Source organism: Euprymna scolopes, chromosome 16 (genome assembly GCF_053919585.1).
Source record: "Euprymna scolopes isolate OS-2025 chromosome 16, ASM5391958v1, whole genome shotgun sequence".
In the NCBI taxonomy this organism is placed as follows: Eukaryota; Metazoa; Mollusca; class Cephalopoda; order Sepiida; family Sepiolidae; genus Euprymna; species Euprymna scolopes.
In genome coordinates this window covers 35769477-35793100 of record NC_136497.1, presented here as the reverse complement: position 1 = coordinate 35793100, position 23624 = coordinate 35769477, and positions in this window count along the sequence as shown.

Sequence of the window (23624 nt, the reverse complement as noted above, 5' to 3'; positions counted from 1 at the left end):
ATGTGTTTTTCAAGTTTAATTGTTTTCAAACAAACAAAAATAAACAAAGCGAGTATGTTTTTCTCATGTAAGAAAAAAAAACTTTATCAATTTACATGATTTAAATAAAAATTACAACCTAAACCAGCGTAGCTTACCTACCAAAAAGTAATCAACACCTATTTTTGTGTTTGGTTTATACGTTTCAACGCCCTTTAAAGTTAATGCAAATAAAGTATATTTTTAAAAAAAATAAGAAACGTTATATTTTAGCGTGGGGGATCATATTTCTTTAAAAACTAACGTCAAATAAGACCCAACCTCCTTGCAATGTGGGTAGAAATGTTATCATCAGCATTTTTTTCAAGTTTGGTTCCGGAAGTGGGCGCACAGAAGGGAAATGCGTGGGGAGGTTTTTCATAAGTTATTATTTTTGAATACTTTGAAACACTCTTCAGAACGGGTGTTGGTGGCATTTTCATATTTTTAAAGGTTTGGTTTGAAAAGGTGTATTACTTAATCAGTTAATTATTAGTTCCTGATAATTTTAAAACTATTTACAGAAAGCCACTCTCAGATACACTAAATCGGATAGATTGTACAAGTCGCATCTCGTTTGTATTTTTTGTTTTTGTCTTTTTTTTAAAGTTTTTCAACGAATTACATTCGACTTATATAAAGCATTATTAATTGAATCAAATTGAAATGTTGTTAAGGCTTTTATTATCCAATGTATTCTGTATCGTTTTAGATGGCCGCCATATTTGTTTTCGATCGTGCGTTCATTCAATGTTTGTATGCGCGTGAAATTGCGTATAATTTTCACTATTCGCGACGTTTTTCTTCGTGCGCGCGTACATTCAATTTTATTCGCGTTTATGCATTTTTTCTGTATGCTCACTTGCAATTTATAGATTTATTCTGTATACTCACTATTCCATACCTAGCTATAACATATACTGACCAACGGATCACGGTAGTCTCGTATTTTTAAACATTCGTTGTTTCCAAATTTATATATATATATATATATATATATATATATATATATATATATATATATATTAGGTACCATGAATTATATTATAAAAAATAATATACTTACATCTCCCGATTAGGGGGTAACAAATTGGTTAAAGGGACAATTATTCCCAACTCGCATTTAGGTAAAAATGCCCTTTCGCAAACAATTGAATTCATTCGAACCGTATTGCAAAACAAAAACAAACATCATCTAAATACTATAATAATCGGTGAGATGGACCAACGGATAAAGAGGTCAGGTTAATTACCGTGGGGGTCCGATTTCAACTCTCGGAAATGTCAGCAACTCTGGGGAGTCGTAAACGACGAAACACCTGTCTGTGGATAATTATATTTAAAAAAATATATATATAAACCACTCCCCATGTTGGGGTAATGAAAACATTATTTCCAACTCACATTTAGGTAAAAATGCACTTTCGTAAACAATTAAATTCCTTCAAAACGTGTCGCGAAAACGAAAACAAATAATATGTACATATATATATATATATATATATATATATATATATATATATATATATATATATATATGTTTACAGTTTTATGGGAAATAATTCAAAGAATGTGCTCGATTAAAAAGAAAGTTATTTAAAATTGTATTGAACGTCAGAAAACATTGGTACCGTCGGTTTTAAGCCTAATATAAGGGGGGTCAGTTAATGAGAATAATGTTAGGTCCTCGTACGCCATGTGGGTTTCTGTTTGAGAAAAATGCAGGACCACATATATGGTTAATCATGTTGTTTATTTTTATTTAACTAAAGCTTGTCTCTATTTCTATATATTTTATTTTATTTTAATATCAATTTCCTCATTTAATTTTTTTTTTATTTATATTATTTTTTTAGTAAATGTATGTTTAAATTACTGTTGCCCTATCTGTTCCTAATTGGAACAGCTTACGGTCTTAATCGGTTATTCATGGCTGGTGCAAGGGCGGTAATTAACCTATTTATTAATTTTTTAAACTTTGGTATTTGTTATTTTAGTTTAAGGGGGATAAATGGTTAATCTATGTTTTTCTATTTTATTGCATTTTATTTTTTTTTACATGGGAAGAGTGGAGTTGAAACTAACTTAAACGTAATACAGAAATCAACGATGTAAAAAAAACAAAAAAACAAAGCAGATATATCAATATTAAAAATGTAACTATATTAAGTATCATGGTGTCTGTTCAGTGAAAAATTACCTATAAGTATGGCCAACCACTTATAATTCAGTAACTGTATTTTTTTTCAAAAATACTCAATTATAATAAACAAAACGACTAATAGAAATCCATTTTAATATACTTTTATAAAAATGTTTCTGTTATGTAAAAAAACAAACTATTATCTTTACGTCATAAGTGTCACGCTCATACATGAATTCCAATGATAATTATAATATAACACACTGACCCAACGGGTCACGGGTAGTCTAGTTTTTTTAAATTAAAATTGCATATATCTGTTTTAATTTTTCCTAAATTATTTTATGCGAAAAAATTGATTGCATTTAGAATAGTTCATTAAGGCAGTTGGGAGACAGGGGAGAGGGTGACTAATAAATACCACATTATAAATACTATAAATGACCCCCAAAAGACCTGTCTAAACGTCCGCAGTTAAACCCTTCTATACATAGTAGACAAGCGCTGCTAATAAAATGGGGGGACAGATAACAAACGAAGGCCTTACATAAAGGAAATCATTCAAGACTATTCTAAATGCAGTCAATTTTATGTTTTACTTCAAAAAAAGCCTTTCTCGTCATGCACGGCCTTCCCATCATGCACCATAACTGAATAAATGAGTCAATCAGGTCGTCTCTCTTCGTTAAGGTGGAACAACACAGGCAAGCCTTTCATTTTATTTGTAGATACACCACACTCACTAACAAAGTATGGTAATTATAATATATATATACTAGCATTTCAGCTTGCATTTTGTCGGGTGTTTGAACGTGTGTGTTGAGCAAAAAAAATAAAGTGGTAGTAGGAGGAAAAGAACGGGAAAAACCTTTCGCTGTTACGACCACAGCGAAACCGGAAGTTACGTAGGTTTAAATTAAGGCTAAACAATAAAAACGAGGGTGTGACTTTCGAAAATATCGGTGAAAACAGCGAGCCTTCCCTTTATATTGGTTCCCAGTTGAGGGTGGTGAAAAATTAATGTTTTTAGCCAATTCTCCGGTATTTGTCTTCTGAAGGGTCGATCTTCAACACGATACTGATCTCGTAAAAACCGCCGCCGCTGTCGAAATTATAGGGAGACATGCAAACATACATAAATACATTTATATATTGGTAACTAAAATTTTCGAGCCAAACTGATTAAAAGACTTGCCCTGTCTCTGAATAACCTTTATGTAAACTTTCAAATGTTTAGACCATAAATTGTCTGAGTAATTTGGTAGAGACCGCATGGGTCATTTTTTACATTTTGGCGCCTATTGTGACACCTTAACCTGTATTGTGTTGTGCTCAAATCAAGTTACTAAGTTAGATCCATGTCCAAGGAACCGATATCTAAAATTTCAATTGTTTATACCCAAAATTGGCGGAGAAGTTTGGTAGAGTTCTCAAATGTCAAATCGTTGAACTTTTAACCGTTAACAGCAAAATTACTGGCCGGAAATGGATTACAAATATTTTTACGGATCTCTATAAACTGCATATCAAATTTCGAGTCTGTAGACTTAAAATTGACAGAGTTATTTTGTAGGGAAATGTACACAGACAGACAGACAGACACACACACCGACAGACATACACTTTCACCTTTATAAATATTCTAGCATTTCAGCCCGGCGTTGCGCGAGTGTTTGGAGGTGTATGTTGAGAAAAAAAAATGGTAGTTGAAAGGCAGGCGCAAACCCGTACAGTGAAATAGGAAAAGAACGGGGAAAAAGCGACGTATTTGCTGTTAAGGCCACCGTCAAACCGGGATTGACGTAGGTTTAAATTACAGCGAGAACATTGAATAGAGGGGATGGCTCTCGAAAATATCGGCGAAAAAATTGACCCCTCCCTGTAGAAACGTACCAAGTTGAGGGTGAAGATATTAATGTTTTTAGCCAATTTTTCTGTATTTTTCGTTTGAACGGGGGCGTGTCAAACGCTATTTATCTTGTGGAAATCCATCGCCTCTGTCGAAAATTTTAGGCAGATATGCACACATACAAACATAAAATTATATATTGATAGCTCAAATTTTCGACCCAAATTGATTTAAAATCTTGTCTTATCTCTGAGTACCGTCTATGTAAAATTTCAAATGTTTAGACCAGAAATCGTCTCAGTAATTTGGTAGAGACCGCAGAGGTCAATTTAAAAAAAAAATTGACCCATATTATGATCCCTTAACATTTATTGTTTGGAGTTCAAATTAAGTTACTAAGTTAGATCCATGTCCTAGGATCCTATATCTTAAATCTCAAGTGTCTAGACCCAAGATTTTCGGAGGAGTTTGGTGGAATTCTCAAAGGTCAAATCGTTGAACTTTGACTCCTTAACAGCGAAATTTCTGGCTGAAAACAGATTACAAGGATTTTCCCAAATCTCAGTAAAAAAAAGTGCGATGTACGCATATGAGCAACAACAAAAAGAGATTATAGCATTAAAAACGCTAAAGTAGCGGAAAAAATAAAAACAACAGCGTTTTTAAGTTGTTAATATCGTTTAAAAACAACAACAACAAATGTTTTATTCAGAAGCGAAAAAAATAGTAACATTTATTAAAGACACTTCATCAGCAAAAAAAAAACAAAAAAAAAAACAAGATGGGGTTGTTATGCGTAAATATTATATGAATATAGACCTGAAAAAAATATAACGCAAATGGTTCGTGTTCAGTAGTAAATGGGTTCTCCCGAAGCATAGACATACATTAGCATTGTAAATAACAGTTACTTTCCTAATTTGCAATAGGCACGCATGGCACTATTACAAAATTCATATTCTTATAGCATAAATGTTTGCTTAATTAGTCTAGATCACGAAACTTTCGGAACGGTTATGTTTTGTCTTAAAAGGGGCATTACATTTGATCAACAGAAACGGAGAGGTGTGAACTATGAACGGTTGTTTTCAAAATGCTTGAAATGGTGTGTTGTTTTAAAGTATTGATGATCGGTGGAATAACATTAAGACAAATGTAAATTTACGAAAGAAAATAAATTAAGCGATTGCATGAGCTTAATCTACTTCCTGTTCAATATTTTTTTTACTTATAAAGGTGGGTGCAGGATGGTAGCAACAATTTTTTTTTTACACAGTGATCACGACTTATCAAGGCCCGGAAGCCACTCAGGGATAAAGGTTATATATATATATATATATATATATATATATATATATATATATATATATATATATATATATATGTATGTATATTATGATATAAGTTATAAATTATATTTATTTAAAATTTTCTTATTTCATATTTTATATATTTAGTTTATTTATTGCTAGTTATGGCATACACTTAGTATATTTGTCCTGGTACTTAATGAGATCCGCTTAATAAGTGTTTGTAGTTTTTTTTATTAGTAGAGGTTCTAGTAATGTTATTCTTCATGTGCAAGATATCAATTTGTAGTACTGTTAGTTAAGATAGTCGATACCTTAAAGATTGCCACACAGACGAAAATTACTAGAAACCATATAAATTAAAATTGTACAGCCCCTTATTAACCGGATGTCATTTAATACCGGGGAAAATATAATAATCGTAATCAATGAAAAGTAATAAATAACTAAATCAATAAAATATAAAGTAAGAAAATTAAAATTAAAGATAAAAATTAGACGTGCTTACATACACTGAACCCACATTTATAACTAATAAAAAAATTAAATGCACAAAGCCTCAAAGAAAAAAAAAGTACGACAAAGCAATCGCACCGATAGAAAACGCTCGAGAAGAAAATGGCTGAACAAAGACTTTTGGGCGGCATAATATATAACATGCTAACGACCGCTCGGCGAATTGAAAAGATATCCAAGAAAATCGGAGAAAAGAGGAATTCTGTCGTGTTTTACAAGACCTGATTGAATAATGACTTGTTGACAATATACATATATATATATATATATATATATATATATATATATATATACGTGTGTATGTAGTTATTTTTTAAAACAAGCGAAAAAGAGAAAATGAGGATAGGTGAGTGACACCGCATGGAGATAAAATTGAACGAGAATCGAATGAAAAAAAGAGAGAAATATAGAGAGAATCCAGGTAGAATAGCATATCTAAGCTTTGTAAATGGCAAAATCTATGCTAAATTGAAAAGAGAAATCAGAAGTGAAAGAAAGTCGTTGGATAATTGGATACGCGAATTGACGAAAAGACAAAATATAATGATAAACCAAAAAATAAAAATAAAAATAAAAATCAAGCAAAAAGCACGAAACATATCGTTCGAGTTGAACGGAGAATATGTCACGACGCCGAGAGTGAAATATCGAGTCGTAGTTTTCGTCGTTAAAAAGATTCTTTAAGGGGAAAAAAGTAATTTGACAAAAAGAAAATTATCTAAGAAGTCAATAGAATATTGGATCGAAACTTTCTTTTAAACATACAAAGACGCTTAACTTATACTTCATTAGCTTCGAGACATTACTATTAAATATGTGTGTTAGTATATGTAAAAGTTGTATTGACATATATACATATATATATATATATATATATACATATATAACTACATAGATTTATAAAGAGATAAATAAACGTAGATTAATATGGATGCATGTATGCACACATGCATATATTAATGCACATTTTAATGAATACATATATGAATCATGTATATATATACATATATATTCATATATATATATATATATATATATATATATTCATATGGACATATGCATGTATGTATCTGAATGCATGCGTATTTACGTATAGATATTTACAGGTAACCTATATTAATATAAATTACCTGGAATATTGACATCGGCCACATAGATATGTGGAATTTTAATACGCTTTTGACACAGTATATGGTCTGCGTTTTCAAGTAATGACATACGCAGTAATTGATCTTACGAATTCTTTTCTGTGAGCATCTTTGTAATGATATTAAATATTACTGCGCGCGCATAAATTCGGACTGATGAATGATACGATATTAAAGGTAATCATTTGACGATATGAAATTGCACATGATAACAAATGCCGAAACGCACGCATGGTGGTTACGAAAGAATAACTATACATATGACGCCAAAGATTACTGCCACTGACAATACATCAACTACTTCCACTATTATTATTAATAACGATGATCGCAGTAATAATAATCAAAAAGTAATTTTAAATATAAATATTATACAATAATAACAAGAAAAATGAGAAAAATGGGTATAATAAAAATAATACATGGGAGAAAAACTTACAATCATTATAGAAATACTGCAACTTCTAATATAACCACTACTATTATTATCAGAAGTAGTAGTAGTAGTAGTAGTAGTAGTAGTAGTAGTAGTGGATCACATGGAGCTTTTACAAAGGTCATCAAAGAGCTCTCGTTTAAACCGGTCTGCGGTGTTCACATGCATATATGGAATCTGGGAACTGAGTGACAACAATTCTCACAGGATTAATAGTACTCTCCGCCTCTTTCGATAGTATTTGCAAATAAATTTTCATGATCGCAACAGCCGATTGTCATTGATCTCTCGTTCGGAGCGGCTATCGGTCTTAACTGGAATTTGAGTAACGATAAGCCTCTCTTATGTTCCAGTAACCTTTGTACTTATCCAGTGGAGACCTAGTCAGTGCTCCCTCCGCGGCCTTTCATTTTATTATTATTATTATTAGTAGTAGTAGTAGTAGTAGTAGTTATTCTACTACTACTACTACTACTACTACTAATAATAATAATAATGTTGTAAATTAATTATGAAATCTACGAAGTAAAATTGCAGATCGAGGAGGTAAAACACGTTCACTGTAATTATATTAGAATATTGACTATATTATTAAGCAGCACGTCACGCAAGTCGTAGTTGAATTCAATAAAAACAATATGGGTATACACGTAAGAGCCTGTCAAATTTTATTTTAGGAAGCCGAGATTATTCAAACATCTAAAGATGCTTTTTGAAAGTCTCGTAGTACTTACTGACCAATTAGTCATACCATTACACTTGTTTCTTATTTACCTATACCGCTACCTTAATCTACTTCGTAATAATTGTGAGAAAGGAGGTATAAATAAAATACAGAAAGTTTAGTGTTAACCCATAATGGGAAGATGGTATAACAATACACGTACACCCCGATTAAGTAAGCATGCCGGAAACATTATAGTAAAGTGCAATGACTATATTGTTAAAACAAATACATAAAAAATAATTAAACGATATTAGACAATATAGCTGTTGAAAAATTTACTATCTTCGATTATACACATTAAGAGCCGCCATATATGCATAAAAAAGAACACATCTTCATCGAGGAAGGGAAAATATGTGTTGAAAATGATATAAAAGTAAATATATTAAGACTAATCATCTCCGTAATAGACAACCTGAGTATAAATATGAGGGTTGGAATAAAACGAGACGAAGTACAAAACAGAATAAAATTATAAAATCTCACAAATAATTAATAAAAACACATTAAAACATCCAAGGAAAAACAATTCATTAGTAAAATAGAATTGTTACTGACCGCACAATAGGAATTGATCTGTCCGAAATACCCAGCGAATAAACTACGTCCGAACGATGACTATAGTAAATGTAGAGGCCATAGAACATGCGTTAAAAGAAACCGTATATAAATGTCGTAAACCAGCCGAGAAAACAAAAACAAAAAAAAAAAGCTTTAGGACGTCTGAAATGGTGCAATGTTGATTTGCGGTTATTACTGCATTTAAACCTGTGGATAACTGTTACACTTAGTAAATGGAACAGAGATTGTAAGTGAAATACAAAAAAGAAATAGCTTAGCTACAGCTGTACCTCTGTATTAAGCATTGTTGATTAAATTACTGAAAATATAAGCATAAAATTTTAAATATAAATAAAAGAATCTCCAAATGTTTATTATGATCCAATTCTAGTAAACAAACAAAAAAAAAACAGATTAAGATTGCATGTAATTCAATTCAACCTATCTAACGTAACATTTTGCAATGAATAAATGTGGATACATATTTTAATATATACACACAAAAATGCCGCCGCTATGTTCATATATCGATCCGTCGTCTTTAAAACTAATTACGTTGAAAACAGATGTATGTTAAAAATTAGGAACCACACATATACACATAATCAAGAATATTTCACTGAATATAATAATATTAGCTTTGTTAAAATTGGTGACTCTTCTATGATACTTATTTAAACAATTATTTTTATAAATATGTGCATAGGAACATATTTAGACACACACACGCGCGCACACACACACACACATATATATATATATATATATGTATATATACGTATATATACACCCGTATACATATGACATCTCTAATAAAAATGTGTACCCCCGTATAGTTTCGCAGAATAAAACTTAAGTTCGAATATTTAAAAAAAGCAGTTAATTTCGCCTCAAGAAAAACTATCGTTGCGCCCTGAAAAGTTTCTTATAGTAATCTCTTGCCAAGAAATAAGTATTATGTATACAAGCATTTTGAAAGTGTTTTCTCTCTAAGAGTATCCAAAGCCGCTTGATAAATATATATTTTTAAAAAGAATGTGCTTCAGAATATGTTTTATATAACAAACGCTATTTACAACATTTAAAAGTCATTGTATATTTTATCTTTTAATTATATAAATACATATTTTGAATAAAGAAAAGCAAAAGATTACTCTATCTACTAATAATTATTTGAATATATATATATATATATATATATATATATATATATATATATATATATATATATATATATACTAGCATGGGTGCCCGGCGTTGCCTGGGTATTTGGAGATGTATGTTGAGCAAAAACAATGGTCTATTTTTGACCCCTATTATGATCCCATAAAATTTATTCTTTTGGATTAAAATTAAATTATTAAGTTGGATCCTTGTCCAATGAAGCTATATCTTAAATTTAAAGTGTGTAGACCCATAATTTTCGGAGGCGTTTAGTAGAGTTCTCAAACGTCAACACGTTGAACTTTGACCCCTTAATCGTCAAGTTTCTGGCCGAAAACCGATCGCATAGATTTTCCCTACTCTCAGTACCCTGTATATCAACGTTCGACTCTGTAGACTAAAAATTGATAGAATTATTGCGTAGGGAAATGTACACACATACACAGAGATACACAGATACATAGACAGACAGAAACTTTCATTATATATATATATATTGAAACTAGATCAGTGCGTGTGTGAAATGTTATAATGGTGTGTATTTATTAACAAACATTGTTTTATATATCAAACTCTATTTCTGCTACTAATTTTATTACCTTTTTGCCATAGTTAAATTCGAGGCGCATTATTTCTTTTATATTTATCTTGTATCGGTAGTTTTGTTTCTTCTTAAATCCTTGATGGTGAGCGATATCACACATAGAAAAAGTATTTCTTTTAAAAAATGAAATGATTAGAGCTGGACAAAAGGTGTCACAAAATGTCCTACACATAAAGAGGAATGATAAAAAAGATCCCCTTGTTTAAATAGACCACAAGATACAAACCTATTTTCCCAAGGGACCGGCCAAAAGAGTGGAAATGTAAAAGAACAAAGGTTGTACTGAAAAAAGAAAAAAGTAAATCTTGAATAATAAAATGCTGTTTCATATTGTTTTAGTTTGGTTTTCTTCTTCATATTTTTATTATTTTTTAGAATCTCTCTTTCGGTTCTCGAGAATTCTTATTTTCAATATGATTTCGAATAACACACTGTTCAGAGAATATTGTTCCACAGCACACACATCTATGCGGAAATGGTCTATAATGATTAAAATGGTCTATAGATAATAAAATGATATATAAATAATAAACTTTACGATGTCGGTGATTTTATTTTTACCAAACGAAACATAATTATGTTCGCTTATCTCCACTGTATGTATAGTAGTATGTTAATACTAGGCAACAATATAATAAGAAATGTCTTTAAAAATATAATTGAAATGTTAAAACTAATACACAAACCACTGAGATGTGTATAACCCATTTTAAATTATACACAGAAACATAGACATAAACCCACACATATATGCACAGACTTTATATATATATATATATATATATATATATATATATATATATATATATATATATATATATATATATATATATATATATATATATATATATATATATATATATATATATATAAACATTGTATAAGCACATCTTGGTTAGGCATTTTGACAATGTCAAAACAACGTTAATTCACTGCCCGCACATCAATATCCGAATAGCGTAGTGGTTAGAAGCCTTGATTCTCTTTTGTGCGGTCGGGTTTCGAATCTGGTTTCAGGTTCTTGCCTGTCAAGCCGGACTGATGAGCTCTGATACAGCAAACAGTCCTCTATGTAAATGACTATATATATATATATATATATATATATATATATATATATATATATATATATATATATATATATATATATATATATATAAAATGAAAATTACAATTGAATTCACCCAAATGATCCAAGATGGTAAAATTAAAGTAAATTATAAATATTAAAGAATTAATATTCATAAAATTATCTCAGCCAGATATAAAAGCTCGATAAAACCAAATAGGAAATAGAGCTTATAATATAAGCAAACAGTTTATAACATATGTTAAAAACACTTTGAAATGAGTTAAACACATATTTAATCTGAATAGGAAACACTAGATAAATGGATAGTCCTTAATCCGCGGAATTTCGAAGAAATATTTTCCTTCTCATCAGAAGGTAGGAATTAGCAAAATGCAGGATCGGATTTTGCATGCAGAAGTATTTGATGAAACAAGAAGTAAGTCAAAGCTCTTACTTGAAAACAAAAAAAGTGAAGCAGAGGAAATATGGTAAAGAAAAATGTGATTACACACGAATGGATAGTCTGGTAGAAAAAATCTAGTGACGGTAAAATCCAAATGTAAAACTTTAAAAAAAGTTAAAAGAATTTCCATTTGTACAAGTAAAATCCAAGGAAATCCCGTAATTGGAAGAAGATGGTCCATAATAATCCAAAGGCAGAAATTCATGGAATAATTCACAAAAATGTGTACAAGGAAAAAACGAAAAAAATCCAATAATGTTAATAAAAAAAAAATAAGATGTGCTTTTCACTCTACTTCCGAGACCTAAATATAAATCATGAAATCTGGGAAGGAAAAAAAATGATGATAAAGTTAAATATAAAATATAAAACCAAATATTTCTGCATGCAAAATCCTAACCCGATTTTGCTAATTCCTACCCTCTGATGAGAAGGAAAGTGTTTCTTCGAAACTCCGCACATCAATGCCTATCCATTCATCTAGTGTTTTCTTTTTCAGATTAAATATGTATTTAACTCATTTCAAAGTGTTTTTTAACATATTTTATTAACTGTTTGCACATCTTGTATATATATATATATATATATATATATATATATATATGTGTGTGTGTGTGTGTGTGTGTGTCAGTAAATGAAGTAGTTATATATATATATGTGAGTAAATGAAGTAGTTATATATATGTATATATATATATAACTACTTCATTTACTCACATAAAATTAATATACGAAATTATAAATTTATGCGTGAACTTTAAGTATTTACTTCATCAGTGCTCAATACGTAGGTAGAACTAGTTAGTAAGTTATAAATATATATGTCGTTTAAGCTATACTGAATATTCCGCGTTTCATCCACTCTAGTATTCAGGCTTCCATATAAGCCTGAAGAATCCTAGATTCAATGAAACGCCGAATATTCAGTGTAGCTTATATATATATATATACATGTATATATATATATATATATATATATATATATATATATATATATATATATATATATATATATATATATATATATATACCACAGAACATAGCAAGTGTGTGGATTATATTCTCCCCAGGAAGACGAGTGAATTGGAATTCTCTGAAACGGTCAAATATTTATCCGAACTGTTCAGCCCGGATTCTACGCTTTTTTATATAAGATGGAAGTGCTTTAACCTGCAAAAAAGCGACGACGACGATTACCTGACCTTCGCGTCCGTGGTATATAAACACTATGATGATTTCCGTCTACCTGACATATCGGCAGATTACTTCAAGTGTTTAATTTTTGCGCAGGATCTAGCTTCGTCTAAAACCGCTGAAGTTAAACAACGTGTTCTCTCTGGACTTGAGAGCGAACAGGATCTCATCCTCCACAAGTTGGCCGCTGATTGTCAACGTGTAATCTACGTAAGGAAAACCCCGAGCCACGTCGAAGAGTCAGGCGCAAAATTCATTAGAAGGACGAAAAAGCCAAGCTGGAAGTAATAAAATACCTGCTACACGTTTTTTTAATTATTTTTTTAATTTTTTTTACACAGTGGTCACCACTTGTCAAGGCCCGGAATCCACTCAGGGATAAGGGTTATTGCAAGTAAATTACGTTAGTGTTGAGATTTGATGAAGTGTTTACTTAAGGGGGCGGTTCATTAGGAGTTTGTTAACGTTGGACGAAGACATCCAAGTTGTCGTCCGGTGGGAAGCAGGCAGACGGAACAGAGTTCCACAGGCGTGCAGTTCTAAGAAAGAAACCTTGTTCATGGAATCCGCGTTTTGATTTAGGCACAGATATAGAGTGGGGGAAATTTTTCACAGTGGATTCAGCTAGACGGGTGTTTTTCGTGAAAGATTGGCGAGGGGGGACCAGAGATTGGAGTTCAGACGAGCACCTTCCATGGAAATAACGATAAAACAAGGATAGACTCGCAACGTCTCTTCTGTGGGAGAGAGGTTGCAGGATTGAGAAAAGTGCATCCCCCACTAAGCTACGAAGTCTATTTTGTACTCTGTCAAGGCAGGATAGGTTGTTTTTAGCAGCTCCTGCCCAGATATGGCAACAGTATTCAATCCTTGGCCGTACTTGGCTTTTATACAGATAGAGCATCGCATCAGTAGTGAGATATATTCTGGAGCGGTAGAAGGATCCCACCCTCTTTCCAGCGAATGGCAACAGACTTGATGTACGTGTTCCATTTCAGATCAGGAGTAAATGTCAAACCCAGAAGCTTGTCAAAACACGGGGCCTCATCCAGACGAGAGCCATCCATCACAATTGATGCCAGCTGGGGATCAGAGCGTTGACGATGTCAGGATAGGAGTTTGGTTTTGGATGCAGTAAAGGTAACCAGCCACATCTTCCCCCACTGAACCACGCGCTCGAGATCAGAGGAGAGAGAATCAGAGAGAACTTTGTCATTTACAGCCTTTTGTGTGTTGCCGTAGATGGTCGTGTCATCAGCATAGATGTCAACGAATGATTTAAGTATGTGTTTAGAGAGGTCATTGATGTAGATCAGGAAGAGAGTTGGGCCCAGGATTGACCTCTGAGGGACTCCAGCGTTTATATTGTAGGCCTCCGATTTTTGTCCATCTACCACTACTCTTATGAGCCTATCGGAGAGAAATGAATTAATTTAATTAGAAATGAAGAGAGAAATGAATTAATTTAATTAGATAATTGATTTAGAAAACATTTCCAGTTATACCGTAGCTGGAAATCTTGTGAAGTAGACCCTTATGCCATACCTTGTCGAAGGCCTTTGATATGTCAAGAGCAATTACCCTAGAAAGGAAGCCTTATTCAAGAGATTCACTAACCCTGTGGAATATAACCGTCAGCACATCTGCGGTAGATCTTGCAGAGCGGAAACCATATTTTGTGTCACTAAGAAGGTTATTCCTGCTGAGGTGGTTTACTATTTCTCTATTTAATATGGATTCCAGCAACTTACTCATGGCACACAGGAGACGTATAGGTCTGTACTGAGAGGGAGATGACTTATCACCTGAATTCTTAAATACAGGGCAAACTGATGAGGTCTTCCAGGGAGTCGGAAAGCACTTCTAAGGGCAGCGCTTTAATAGTTTCGTAAGTATGGGAGCAATTTCTGGTTGAAGCTTTTTAACACTATAATTGGGATGCCATCAGGACTACTTCCTTTACTGGAATCTAGGTTCTTGATTAGCTTGGCGACCTCATGCACGGATATTTGTATGTTACCTAACATTTCTGTGTTATAGGAGGAAATATGACGAGTTGATGGCCTTCGTCGAATAGGGAAGAATTAGCTGCAAAGTTCTTTGCAAATAGTTTGGCCTTGTCTGACGCTGACGAGATGACCTCTGGTCCATTGATACTTGTTGGGATAGAACGCACACTTCTGTTTAGGATCCTATTTGTTATTTGCCAAAACTTGTAGGAACCAAGCCGCTGATCAGCTACCTTGGATTTAACAGACTGGGCATATAGCTCTCTTGCATTTTTTATTAATCTTTTACAGTGGTTGCTGGAAGTCCTGAAAGCAGCTTTAGTCTCAGTGCATCTATTACCTTGGTAGCTATGTAAAAAGAGATTTCTGTGCGCGATAGCAGCAGCACATTCTCAAGAGAACCATGGGTGGCTGTTAGGTTTTTGTTGGAATTTCTTAGATGGTATGAATTGGTCTATGCCTACAATTAACCTTTCGGTCAGATCTGATACTATATAGGGCACTTCCATTTTAAACTTGGAGTGCAGAGGTAAATCAGATATGAATGAACGGAAGCTATCCCAGTCAGCCATAGAGTATCGGTATACAGTACGGTGGAGGGGTACGTCTGGGGACTTCTTACATTTCGTTTTTATCTTAACTTATACGACGGAGTGGTCGGAGGATCCTAGAGGAGAATGAACGAAACATGAACATAGCTCAGGGGAATTTGAGAGAAAAAGGTCTAGGAGGCTTGCATATTGACCTGGTGTATCGGGCACACGGGTGGGTTCGCGAACAATCTGAGTGAGGTCATAAGCAATGGCAAAAAACACCTATTAAGTACCACCCAGTCACAAGACTTGGATCCCCTCCAAGTTCGGTCTATCGCTGCGGCGGGAAACATTGGTCGAGTCAAGGTTGTTACATTATAAGTACTGCAACGAATGTTGCAGGAAGGGCCACAAAGCGATCAAGTGCATGAACAGAGTAGATCCGACTTGGATTCGGATTACAACCGGCGCAAATATGTCACAGTTAACATCGCAAATAAAACTGTGCATCTATAATTGGACCCCGGATCCGACCTGTCAATCATTAACCTTAAGACATTGAAAAGGATAAGGAAACCACCCATATACCGCATATAGTATAGCGGAAGACCAACAAATCAGCATACTCCCGGTTACCTTAAATGGTGTTACTAAAAAATTGAAAGTGTGTGTACATAGGACATCCTAAAATCTTTTTGGTACTGATTGGATGGAGCGATTCGAATTGTGAGACCAACCTATGAATAAATTATGTCATAAGATTCGTCTTAGGAGGGGCAACAACTGCAGGACGAGATAAAAGACAAATTTCCAGTAGCATTCTCACCAGGGCTAGGAAAATGTACAAAGGCTAGAAGATTAGAACTAAAAGGAAATAATCTGCTTGTTTTCAAGAGGAAAGGAAACGTCATATTTGCAGCAACAGAGAAATTGAAAAAGAAAGCTTCAACGGAATCTGGCAAAAGAGGAAAAAAAACTGAAACTGCAAAGCCGGAAGCTAAAAAATCCGCGCCAAAAGAATTCCCCAAGCCAAAGCAACCTAAGAAGGCTCAAGGGACCCGAACAGATGAACACTTTCTAGACGCGTATAGGATTATATCAAACCCGAACTCACCAACAGCGGTCGTACCTGCAGAAATTATGTTTGCGCGGAAAGTGAGAACCGTTTTTGACAAGCTCTTACCAAAACAGTCAAGGCCACTACTTACCACGTGTGTACCCAGTAACCGGTTCATAGCAGGTGAAAGCATGTTCTTTCAAAAGTTATGAAAAAAAACTGTGATAGTTGCTGCAATAATATTAATACTAGTAATAATAATACATTAATTATTAGTTATAGTTAAAACATTAATCCGTCTTACAAGCATCTGTCATATTTTTTAATGTTCAATTTGTATATATTTTGACCGTTAATTTACTGATTTTGAAGTGTGTATATTTAATGATAATATTAATACGGTTCACAAACTGTATTATTCATAATTCTTGTCGTCGCAAGAATAAACCCGGCGTCTGAGAGACGCTATCTTCAAACTTGTGTGTAATTATCGAGAGTGGAGCCACAGATTATCTACTGTAATTTATATAAATACTGACGCAACATCTGTAACAAATAAACATAGCATTTAATTGCCAGTAGTTAAAACGTCAAGTGTTTAATTTATGGCTTCGCCATTTATGACATCCTTGTCTCAGACTCACTAACTCCATGTGCAAAGATAAATTATTTGTGATTGAACGGTCTCCTAGATTTATACCGTTTCGCAACAGCGATACGTACAACATTTTGTAGGCATCCGAAGTCAGCATTTTTATATAAATTATTTCAAACTTAAGTGCGAAAACGGGTAAAGAGTGTGACAGAACTGCAGAAATGAATGGGCGCTCCTAAATAAAATATTCCAAAGTAAATCGTGATTGTGAGTTTAAACTTAATAACAACATAACGATGATATTTAAAATGTAAAGGTTTATGATATTTCATTAAATATTACACGCAATAAAACGAAAAATTCTACTTAAAACTAACTTAACAGACACATGAATATACTATTTAAAACAATTATATATGAACAAGTGAACTCCTATATTACAATCAAACTAATCGAATAAAAAAACAGTACTCCCGATGTAAACAATCTGATCGATAAAGGAATGCACTATCTCAAAATAACACGTGTGACTCAAAAGATAATGACATTTGAAACATAAACGTGTCTTCCGAGGAAAATACTACTTCAAGATTAACCGCAACATACATAAGGAAATGAAATGTCTATATAACCTTATATCAAACGAACGGGACAATCAGCCGATATATTAACTTAGAGATACTATTTGAGGTATGCACAATTAAATATAAAACATCTTTTAGTTGTGTTATATGACTATTTGACATTTACATTTTTGTAAGTATCTTCTAAACTGAAACATATGCGCCAACATCATTTTAATTGAAGAATATTAAACATTGGAAAACCATTACCTAAACAACATTGCAGCATAAGTAGTATCTGTTTACATTTTATAGATGTTTTGAATAAGAGTAACAATTTGCATTGTAGAGATTTTTAAACTACGAAAATTGCCATTTTATTCTTTTCGAGAATAATCTTACTGCACACGTAAAGCAACCAAATAGGTGTCGCTTAACGTCCCGTTCTAATTGTCATATGTTATGAGGGTTAGAACTGGGCCTATTTGAACGAAGAGTATTATGGAAAGAAAACTTAATTAGAATCAGAATAACGCTACTTTATATCGTCATTATGTTGATCTCCCTTATGAATATATTTTCAGTCATATTTCAGATTATCTTCTTTAAACTAGAATAGAACGGATGAATATAGTGACACACCTTTGGTTTTCTATTTAAATACATTCAATTTCATACATACATATATATGTATGTATATATATATATATATATATATATATATATATATATATATATATATATATATATATAGTAATTTATCAAATATATATGGCGATTAAGTTACGCTGAATATTTCGCGTTTCATCCACTCTAGGACTCTTCAGGTTTATGCGCGAATTCCGTGGCTGTTTATCGTTTTTATATGTTCCTGTTCTATTGAGATTTTAGTTAGCCAATCAGCTTTCCAGTATCCACCGTGCCCTTCCTATCAGCCAAGCATGCATTTATCGGGCAAAGGCCTATTTGGTCTCTGGTTTACCTGTTCCTTTGTGTTTGCTCTATTTAGTTTCTGGATCTGTTTTAAAACTAGGTTATTTTTTTTTTTTTTTAAATGCTAGTTTATATATAAATATATATATATATATATATATATATATATGTACATACAAATATGCACATATATATATATACATATATGTGTTTTGGTCTATGCATATTCATGTTTATTTAATTTATTTATTTGTTTATTTTCTATTGTTTTTGTTAGTTTTAAAACTATTTTTCTCGCTATCCTAGATTAAATTTTATCTTGAGAACACAGTTGTTTCCTATTTCTCTTCTACGTTTTAATAGATGTTGGGGTCCTTTAAAGTACAGGATTGCAATATTTTCATGAAGGCATAATCTGCATGGGTCGTCCAGGTCCCTACACGTGGTAGTTTGTCTTATTATTTTCCATTCGACTACCGGCGAATGTCCGCTTTCTTTGAGTTCCCAGTATTTATTCGCTAGTGTTGTTTTCATACGATGTTTTTATTGTTGAATGTACTTTTGTGGTCACAGTATACGGGTTTTGAAATCTAAGGAAGTCATACCTACGTAATATTTCTTGTTATTCGTTTTTTCTTTCGCAAATATTGTGGCCTGGTAAACTACGCTTTTGAATATACATTTATTTTGAAGTGGGGAAAGTGTGCGGTGTCTACATGTGCATTTATCTTGTTCGTTATTATTATTTTTATTTATAGTATGGTTGTTCTTGTCTTGGGTTGGTTTATTATTATTATTGGCTCACATGGAGCTTTCAGACAAGTCAACAAACGATCTGATTGGAGACCTGTTGTATTCTTTGGAAGCTGGCTGACAACAAGTCAACCCAGACCTCCAGACCTCTCCACCTCCTTCGATAGCATTTTCAAATGAATTTGCATCATCGCAACAGCCGCTTACCATTGATTTCTCGCTGGTTGTGGGCATTGGTTTATGCTGGAATTTGAGTGGCACTCTGCCTCCCCAAGGTCCCAGTTCTCTTTGCGCTTGTCCAGCCGAGGTCTGGTTGGCGTTCGCTCCTCGGTCTTTCAGTCCTTATTTACCCTTCTCGGCCCTTTGATATAATTTTTTTTTTGGGGGATCGGTGATGAAACAATGGGGGTAGTGCATGATGGGGGGTGTAGAACTTGTAAATATGCAGTTTCGGTATTCTTCATTCCCTGTAACGCTTATTCTTTATATTGTCTTGTATTATTCTCCGCATTCAAGGGTTTTCCTTAATATTTCAGTCGTTTTCATTATAGTTAGTCGTTGTACCTTTGTAGTTATTCCTCTGATTCCAATTTCTTTTTTGTATTCCTTTTGGGCAAGTTTGCTGCATTCGCTTACTATATGGTTTATCGTTTCGTCTCTTTGTCCACAGAGTCTGCATATGCTGTTTTCTTGTGTTTTATCGATTCTTGCTTTGATATGGTTGCTTCTTATCGAGTTATCTTGTGCTGCTGTTATTAGAGATTCAGTTTCTCGATTTATATGTCCTTTTCGAATCAATGTCCAGGTGTTTTCGTTATTCTCATCTTTTGTCATTCTTATGAATCTTCCATGGAGCTGTTACTCTTCCCACTTCTCTTTTCTCTTTATGTCGTTTGCCTCTCTGTTTTCTTTTTTTTTTCAGTGTCTCTCGCTGCTATAATTATTCTTTCAGTGTTTTGCATTATGTATTTTTCTAGTTCTTTTGTCGTGTCTATCACACAGTCTTCTATATAGATCAGCCCCTTCCCACCGTCTTTCCTTTTCACGTAGAGTCTGTCAATATCGTCCTTTGGGTGTAGTGCATTATGCATGACCATGAGTTTCCTGGTTTTCTGGTTTTGGTCGAGTTTTCTCAGTTCTTATTTTGTCCACCCTATAAACGGCCCAGAGTATCTTACTAGTGATACTGCCCATGTATTAATACCTTTTATTAGGTTTCTACTATATAATTTAATGTCCAGGAGTTTTCTTGTTCTCCTGAGGTATTCCTTTCCAACGTTCTCTTTCATTTCTGTTGCTCTGATGGTGTCCGCTTCCAGAATTCCCAAGCATGTATAGTCGTCTTGTTTCCCTAGTGCCCTAATTTCTCTTTGGTTGGGTAATTCCATGCCTTCTGTCGTTTCCAGTTTTCCCTTTCTTATAGCTAGTTGTGAGCACTTTTCTATTCCAAATTCCATTTGGATATCTTGGCTGAAGATCCTGGTAGTGTTAATTAGTGTCTCTAGATTGTTTTCGGTCCTTGCAAAAAGTTTCAGATCGTCCATGTACATCAGGTGGTTCATTTTTTCCTCTGTATTGGAGAACTTGTATCCGGCTTGGCACTTTCTCAGAATACTGTTCAAGGGCATCATGGCTATGATGAACAGCAGTGGTGATAGCAAGTCTCCTTGGAAGATGCCTCTTTGTATGTTAATTTCTGTTATGTGTTGTCCATCAGCTGACAATTCCAGTCTCCATGTTTTCATTGCATTTTCTATTACGTTGGTGATCCTGCTTGGTATTTTATTCTATTATCCATGCTTGGGGGATCCTGTCGTACGCTTTTTTGTAGTCGATCCATGCCATGGCTAAATTTTTTCTCCCCCTTTTTACCTCCTTTAGGATCTTTTGATCTATATATAACAAGTCATGTGTTCCCCTTTTTCCTTTTTGACATCCTTTCTGCTCCTCGGGGATGAGCCCACGGTTATTCAGGGAGTGGTAGATTGGTTCCCTCAGTTGTGCTGTCAGTATCTTCCACATAGTTGGTAAGCATGTGATTTGCCTATAGTTGCTAGGGACGGTTCCTTCTCCGTGTCTTTCTGTAGCAGTGTTGTTCTACCTTTTGCCATCCAGTCTGGTACGCTTGCTTCCTGTATATATCTTCTCAGGTGTTGGGCTAGCCTTTCGTGTAAGGTTGTGAATTTTTTGAACCATTATGCATGTATCCCGTCGTGCCCTGGTGCTCTCCAGTTTGCCATTTTTCCTATGGTTTTCTTTAGGGTTTCCTTGCTGATTTCATTCACTGTTCCTTCTTCTGTTTGTTGTAACTCTTCTTTCATGTCTTTCAGCCACTCGGCATTTCTATTGTGGTCTCGTCGCTTTTCCCATATTTTACTCCAGTAGAGTTTTGTTTCGGTCGGATTTGGTTGTTCTGTTTTTGTTTTTCCTCCGTTCACATTTTGGAAGAATTGGCGTTCATTAGTTTCAAATGTTCTCTTTTGCTTGCATTGTTCATATTTATATCTATATCGTCTCAATCTCACTTCCTTTGCTTTTATTTTTGGTCCAGTTCTTCAGGTTTCTTGTTTAGCCTCTCCCTGTCAGTTCCATTTCCAATATTCCGTTTTCTCCACATTGCTTTATTCCTGTTGATCACTTTGGCTTCTTTTTATGTGTGTGTATTTGGGTTTCTAGTCTTATTTCCCATCCATGTGTTGTTGGTCCGCTTGTCCCCGGTTGTTTTTCTGATTATTATTTTTTTTTTTCTGCTAGTGTTAGTTTTAATTATGTCATGGTGTCTACTTTTTATTGTTTATTCTGTTCTTGTTTACATTGTTTTTATTTAATATTTTCTTATTACGGGCTTTAATTATAATCTATAAATTTTCGCAACAACTGTAGGATGACTTTAAGCTTTTTACGCAAATATTACCAAAATATAAATTATGCAGAATATCTGCACAAATATAATTACACGTAACACTTAACTAAATATGATCATTTCATGAGATAACCGAAAAGATTAATGAAGGATACATTAAAATTATATATCGAAAACTATGCAAATGAACTAAATCTTTTGCAGATGAATGTAATATTAGAGCCCATATATATAGAAAGTTGTATTTTCTTTATAATTAAATAGAACTAAAAAAGTTTTAAATATGAATATAAAGAAACAAAAATTCAATTTCTTGGAGTATATATATATATATATATATATATATATATACACACACATATATATATATATATATATATATATATATATATTTGTCGAGGTTGTTGTCTCTGTGATGTAAGTTTGGTTTAAAATCCAAACGGAAGTACGTTACATTTCACGTAGCAAACAAAAGTATCTAACATACTTTTTAAATAAATTAATATTTATGTATTTAAAAATCAATTTTTTCGCATAGTGTTTTCATCAAGATTAGGGCAAATTGTTTAGTGTTGCTTTTTTTTTGTTCTGTTCTTTCTCCACTATTCTTTTGGATAATAGGATGTGAAGAATTTGCTCTTAAAACTTGATATTTTTAAATGATTCGTATATAACCAACGAATCTTTTATTTGTAACGTGGCACTTGCAGTGAAGAATCTACAATATTTAAGATGGGTGTTCCGAGTTAAAAATGTATAAATTCAAAATTTTACACCTAGCTGAGTTGAACTTACATTAAGCAGACTTACTAACTACTTTCATTGAATAAATATTGCGAGAGAGAATTCAATTTTTCATTCCTGTTCTTTTCGCGCGCTTAAATTTCACGAAACATTTTAACAATACGGATACATGTATATACATACATGTGTGTATGCATATACATACATGTGGACATACTTATATATATATATATACATATATATATATATTTATATATATATGTATATATCTATATATATATAAATATATATATGTATATATTTATATATGTATATATATATATATATAATATTTAAGATATTCAAGTAGGAAAACACATGAATTTAAGC